Source organism: Nannospalax galili, unplaced genomic scaffold (genome assembly GCF_000622305.1).
Source record: "Nannospalax galili isolate Female #2095 unplaced genomic scaffold, S.galili_v1.0 scaffold87, whole genome shotgun sequence".
Classification (NCBI taxonomy): domain Eukaryota; kingdom Metazoa; phylum Chordata; class Mammalia; order Rodentia; family Spalacidae; genus Nannospalax; species Nannospalax galili.
In genome coordinates this window covers 1,137,812-1,145,035 of record NW_008360320.1, presented here as the reverse complement: position 1 = coordinate 1,145,035, position 7,224 = coordinate 1,137,812, and the positions used below count along the sequence as shown (strand labels likewise).

Here is a 7,224-nt window from a genome sequence, read left to right as displayed (position 1 = left end):
AGGAGCCAGGGGCTCCTCCCAAGCTCATGTGACCCCTGAGGAACAGATCCTCAAACGGCCTTAAGAGTAAAAATAAATTGGTTTATTAGGGCCAACTGTATGGCCTTAAACACCCAAAAGGAAAATATAACCTAAGATTAAAGGGGCCAACATAATTTTTTAAGAGTCCATATGTATAGCTAAAGGCTACATAACAAGCATCAATGCCAGATAGGAGATACCTTCTTTTCAGTTGTTGGCCAGGGTGGCCAAAGGTACTCCCAGACAGTAACCCAGCATAAAACTGGGAAAATGAACAGCAAACCTCAATCTTATCTAAAGGAATATTGACAACTGATTGCTGCTAGATGAGGAACAGCTGACCTTTCTAAAACAAAGACCTCTAGATAGGCTGACTAGATTCACCAGATGGACAAGTAGTGGGGAAGCTAGGGGTGCCGACAACACAGTGGACAGTAGCAGGGATATCAGAGTATAATGGATCTATTGGGGGGAGGGAAGCTATGAGAGAGTGCTATCTGGGAACTGGGTGTAAAAAAATTAAAGTAATCATTACCATTGAAATCTACCTGATGACTTTATATCCATGCTCAGATGCCAAGGAGCTCAGAAAGTTACCGACTGTGACTGGTAATAATCTGATATATAGAGAGAGATTAGAAATGCATGTGCATCTTAATGTCAATTGTATTAAAAATGAATCTTTCTTTATGAAACCATATATTTTAATAATGAAATGGAGATCTTTTTTAAAGTTGAAAGCCTCATTTAATTTTATGTCTTATAGGGTTTATAATGAGTACAATATTGTGTAACTGTATTAATTCAACTGTAAACCTAAAAATTTACAGCCAGTTTTGAAAGAGATGCATCTTAGCTCTGGAAATTGTTATTGAATATGTCAAATCTGTTGTAATGAAATGCCTCTTCTAATTATATGGGTATTAAATAAATAATTTTTAAAAAACCAACAATAAACCAACCCTGTACCACGTTTACTGAGAAAAAAGAAAAATGCAAAAATATTATTTCTAATTCTTGTGTGTGAGAGTATGTTATGTGTGCATGTGTGTCATGGATGCACATGTCTGCATGTGGGCAAAGGCTGGAGGAGACTGTTGACTGTCTTCCTCTATGAGTCTCCTTATTCCTTTGAGATAGTCTCTTTCTGAATACAACCTCTAGGTCTTTGTTTAGACTGACAGCCAGCAAGCCCCAGTGAGCCTTCTGTCTCTATTCCCAAGATCTCTGGGTTACAGGTGCTCCTGAGACCACACCAGGCTTGTTACATAGGTGTGGGATCCATATCCAGGTCCTTATGGTTACAAGGCAAGTGCTCATAATGGCTCTGAGTCATCTCTCCAGCCCCTAATTACTTCAATACTGAACGTTTAGACATCTTTGCTCTTATCATAATTCCCTAAACAAGACAGTATAACAGCTATTTACATTTAATTTGCTATTATAAATAATGTAGAAATGATAAAGCATGTAGGATGATATGTGTAGCTATATGCAAATGTCATGCCATTTCATGTAAGGGATTTGAGCAGCAGTGGATTTTGGCATCCCCTGAGGGATCCTGGAAACCAATTCCCAAGGATACCAAGAAACAACTGCATGTGCTAAAATCAGACTCATCAGAGGGGAAGGTGATAAATGATACTGTCAGCATGAGAGAAATCTTGTGAATAGTTATGGTGGCGATGTAGATTCGACAGAGAGCGTGTTAGCAGTTAGCAGTCAGATACTGGGAGCCACAGTGTCACTGGCACAGTGCTGCTCACTCATCACTGCAGGATGTTAGCACCACCGCTAAGATTCCTGTGTGTTGTCACAGTAAACCCTCTTCAGGTGCTCACAACAAGCTTATAAGCATTCTGCGAATCACACAGCAGAAGTGTAAAAGCAGTGTAGAAGTATTTGCAGAAAATCTAAAGCATCTTTGGCATTTAAAAGATTTTATTAAATAGAATAATGTTTATGATTCAACCTTTTAATTTTGCAGTATTATAAGTAAGGAAATCATGACTGAATGATGAAAGAAATGCTTGAATTTTCTCTGTACATAGCAAACCATCAGAATTATTGCTCTTTAAAGTGATTTCTCTTTGTTTGGGAGTAAATGTTCCTCTTTCCCACTCTAACTGTGGACAGTTCTTATCACAAGGACAGAATGTAAGGAGACAGGGCCTCCTTTGAACACTTGCTTCCTATCTCCTCTGTTACACATAAACAGATGCATATTTTCCTTCCAGTTCATTACTTACTGATTTTCTTTGCTGCAAATGGATTATAAGACTTTCTTCTGGAAAGTATAAATTCTGAATCTCATAAAATTTACCATCAAATCAACATCACACATACTAGCTTTTTGTCTCTGTAACAAAAACCTGAGAGAGCAATTCAAAGAGAAGAAAGATTTATTTTAGCTCACAGTATCAGAGACTCAAGTCCATGGTTGGATAACTCCTTCTGGACCTGTGGTGGGAAGCACAATCCAGCAAGAAGCATGTGGAAAAGCAAAATGATTCATTTAGTGTGTGTGTGTGTGTGTGTATGTGAGAGAGAGAGAGAGAGAGAGAGAGAGAGAGAGAGAAGACATTCTTCAAAGGCACACCATCCAGTGCCCCCCAACATGCCATCATCTCTAATAATGCACCAGATTTTGAATCTGTCTGTGAATAAACATTGATTAATTCAGAGCCCTCAAGATCCGGTCACTCCCCCACAGCCCATCAGCTGATAACATGATCCCAGTACGTGAACCTGTAGAGGACATTTCATATTCAAATTATAAATATATTAATAGTTGGATTTTCCCCATAGTTTAAAAAATTACTGATTTTTATAAAAACCAGTCTTTCACTTAAGACAACATATATGATAACTTTGAGAACCAACGTTATTTCTTTCATCAAAAAACTCCAGCATTAAAGCTGGGGAGGCAGTTCAGTAGGTAAGAACATGCTGTTCAAGCATGAGGACCTGAGTTTGGATTTCTGACACTCCCACAAAAAAACATCCAGCTATATTCTCCCACAGACTTATAACCCACCAAGATTCTGGGTAGATCCCTAGAGATCAGTGACCAGTCAGTCTAGCCGAAATAGCAAGCTCCAGGTTTAGCAAAGGGGAGTAAGACAGGGAGTGATAGAACAGGACACCTGGCATCCTCCTCTGGCTTCCACACATGTATGCATTGGCAAATGTACCCTCACAAACATGCGCATACACCATACACACATACCCCTCTCACCTCATTCATACAGAGAGAGAGAGAGAACGAGAGAGAGCAATTATTATATTAAGAAATATATGAACATGAATAATTTCTGAAGCAATAGTCTAATAATTTCATGTTCAATGTTCAATTACAAACAATATTCAAATATTTCCTTATGTTAATATATTAGCCGAGTCGGGTGTGGTAGCGTATGCCTTTAATCCCAGTACTTGGGAGGCAGAGGAAGGTGGCTCTCTATGACATGGATACCATCCTGGTCTATATAGAGATTTCCGGGCCAGCTAGGGCTATAGGGAGACCTGTCTTAATGAAAATCCAAAGCAAACAACAACAAAAATACTTTAGCCCTAATTCTTCATGTATCTCACACTCTTGTCATGTAAGATTTGGAGACTTGGCAATTCTGCCCCTTGACTTTAGACTTATTTTGGCCAGTGTTATGTGACTAGAAAGCTGTTTTTACCATTGCCAATGAAAAAAGCTGCCTTGATTCCCTAAAGCCAGGAAGGACAATGGAAGCTAGGTAGAAAGAAGAGAATTGCCCTAAATGACCCTCAAAGAAGCAGTGGCCCCAGGCCCTGCAGTGTGAACTGGGATGCAGTCAAGTCTGATCCAGACCAGCCAAACTTCAGAGACTTCACAGATACTTGGGTGACAATAAGCTATTCTTACTTAAAGCTGCTGAATTTTGAATTTGTTGTGCCTCCTCATCAAAACTAGGACCAAATTAATACTGAAAATAATACTAAAAATGCTTCTGGGGGCTGGAGAGATGGCTCAGCAGTTAAGAACAATGGTTATTCTTGCAGAAGACCCGGGTCAAATCCCAGCACCCACATGGCAGCTAACAACTATCTGTAACTCCAGTCCCAGGGGATCCAACATCCTCTTCTGACCTCCGTGGGCATTGCACGACATGGGTGCACTTATCTACATGCAGGCAATACACGAATACACATAAAATAAAATTTAAAAAAAAAATGCTTCTGGTCCAAGATAAGGCTGAAAGTCACTGTGTTAAGCCATCATGCCCATCATCCTCAAACACAAGAAATTGCTTCTGTCTGGAGACAAGAGGAGAAGAGTGTGGTCAACATCTGTCAAGTCTCCTGACCCGGGAATGACTCCAGCTCTCATTTAGACTCACAGTGGAATTTCTTCAACAAAGAGTATTCAATCACTTCAAAATCACTTCAAAAGATTTTGGACAATGGGCGGCTACTATTCTTCCAATTAAGAATTAACAGATATTTTAAATTTTGTTTAGTTTAAGGCTAAGATCATAGTCAAAAAATATTCATGATAAACAAGGCTTTAGATTCTGAATAATTCACATGACCATTTTATATCTTTGAGCCAAATTTCTAAGTAATTTCAATTGTACTATTATTTAGATTAATGAAAGAATAAAAATAAATGTTAGGCTAATATTTTTTACATCACATTTATGGAGTACATAAAGATCCTCACCTCAGAAACATAACTTCTTTCACAAGCTAATTGAAGTCAGAACTTTGGCCTTTGACTCAGGATTTTACTCAACATGGAATAGTGCAAACTAAACAAAAAGTTAATGAAGGAAGAAATATTATAGATAATTTTAAATATTAAATTAAGTATCTAAAACGGATTGTGCCTTTGGAAACAAATAACCATTTTTCATTTATTTCCTGTACAGTAAGCAAAATGGCTTTAGAATTAAAAAAAAAAATCAATGTTTCATTACCTGAAAACCTTGCTGAGGATTGAGAATATTTCTGCTGTTGACATTTCATTAAGATTATTTAACAACTAAGCAATTCATTTGCTTCTACGGTGTTAAAATTGATATATTTTTCAAAATAAAGTCCAGAGTTTTCAGAGAAAACCCATAGATTTTTGAGCCAATGTCAATTTCTATCACTGAAAAGTGTAGATTAACATAGAACAATAAATGTGTAGAATCAAGAGGATTAAAATATATTAAGCAATAAATAATGCCTTTAATAATGTCAAAATGGCAAAGACATAACAAGATTATTTTTTAATAGTGAGATAATTTCAAAAATTGCTAATTTCTACTAATTGGATATTGATAATACATACATTTTATCATTTTATAAGTATGCCTTCAAAAGTGTATTTTGTTATTATCTAATGTCATATGTAGAGAATATGGGTATTTTCTTTTTGACATCAAAACATTTCTCTTTTTTTGTCTATTTTTAATACAAATTCAGACTTTCAGAAACATCTGCAAGAACAGCACCTGGTAGAATTTCCATGTGTCCCACATCCAGCCCTCCTCCCTCCCTCCTTCCTGTGTCCCTTCTCCCTGTGTTTCTGCCTCTCTTTCTCTCTCTCTCCTCCCTCTCTCCTGCCTCATTTATCCCTCTTCTTCTTTTGGCCTTTCAGAAGTATGCCTCGCTTGCTTAGAACAGAGCATTGATTCTTAGAGTCACTTCAGCTGGTAAACTCAGCCTGTGGTTGAAGGGTGTTGGCACCCAGACAGGTTGTGTGGCAGTGTTTTGCTTCTTTTGTTTGGTCATGTATTCAGTTTGCCTTTTGCTTTGAGAGATCCTAAGTCCATCCACCTCCTTTAATTCGTTTTCCTTTCCTTTCTCTACATTTCTCAAAAGTTCTTTTCCGTTCTGTAAGTCTTCTCTCCCCTTAGAGCACATGCTTTGTCTGAGACAGCACCTCATCTTCTGGGTACATATGGGTACATTTCCAGCCACCAATCCTCTAAGCACCATTCTGTGTATCATGCAGTTTTCAAATATGGAGTTAAGTTTCTCCCTGTGCTGGATAGCTTTAGTGTCAACTTGACACACCTGGGTTGAGGGAGCCTCAATTGGGAGATTGCCTCTATTGGACTGGCCTGTGGCCATATCTGAGGGGCATCTTCTTGATGAGTGATGTGGGAGGGCCCAGCCCACTGTGGGCAGCGCCACCCCTGGGCAGGTGGGCCTGTGTTGCATAAGGAAGCAGGCTGAGCAGGGGCCAGGGGAGCAAGTCAGTAAGCAGCAGTCCTCCATGGCCTGTGCCCCAGCTCCTGCTTCCAGGTTCCTACCCTGAGTTCCTACCTTGGGCTCACTGATGAACAACTGTTGCTGGTTCTCCTCAGGCCAGCTATGAAGACCCTGACCTGGATAGGGTCCCCTGCCAATTAGGGGTTGGCAAGAGGCGCAGAGTCATGACACACACAGACCCCAGGAGTCAGGTAGAACTAGGCAAGGTGCTGCTGGCTCGTTTAATGCAGGAGGGGGCAGGCCTTATTATTTCCCTTTTCTCCACCCCCAAGTCCCTTTAGTCAGTCTATCATTTTCTGATTGGTCTGCACCACGCAGTCTGTCAGCAGTCACTGGGCTTGAGAGCAGGGTACAGAGGCATGGGCTCCTTTTGGTGGGCTATTGTGGACCAAGAAGTGAAGTGAATTCTCTCTGAATCCCAGGGCTCTGGGTCCATGTCATGCTTGGAGGCCTTCTGCTACATTTCCACCCTTTTTCTTTAAAAATGACTGTCCAGTGAGAGCCTGTAGGCAGCTGCACCTCAGGATGACCCCAGGATCATGGACTATGCCTGTCTTAGGTTGTCCTATTCCAGCATGAACCTTACCCATCATTGGAGCTTGGGTGTACATATCCATGTCTTGGCTTAGGTTGATTCAGCCCAACAGGAGCTTACCTGTCATTGGCTACCAGCCCTCCAAGGGGTATCATCCCAGGGGATCAGTCGAGGTGGGGAATTATCTGTAGGAGGCCTCGTACATTTGTGCAAGCCAAGTCTGTCAGGCTGCATAGGGTGGGTCGAAATCATCTTCGTGTATGCTCTGAAGGTCTGATACACCGAGTGATTAAATTTTTTCTGACTGCGGGAATGAAGAACAAGGCATTTAAGAAGTAGAAAGAGAAATAATTATGTCTGTCAGGAGTAGGTAATTGACAATCCAAGATGGGTCAAACAGTGCTTTTAGATTAGACCAGATTTTTTCCAAG

General features: G+C 40.1%; 1 long non-coding RNA gene across 1 annotated transcript in view; it reads right to left on the bottom strand.

The window, feature by feature from the left end:
* Window positions 1-6,957, bottom strand: part of LOC115068766 — an 11,864-nt gene extending 4,907 nt beyond the window's left edge. Inside the window, exon 1 of the long non-coding RNA XR_003848111.1 lies at window positions 6,914-6,957. This is a non-coding gene — a long non-coding RNA (uncharacterized LOC115068766). The remainder of the gene's footprint in view (window positions 1-6,913) is intronic.
* Window positions 6,958-7,224: the final 267 nt, after the last annotated feature.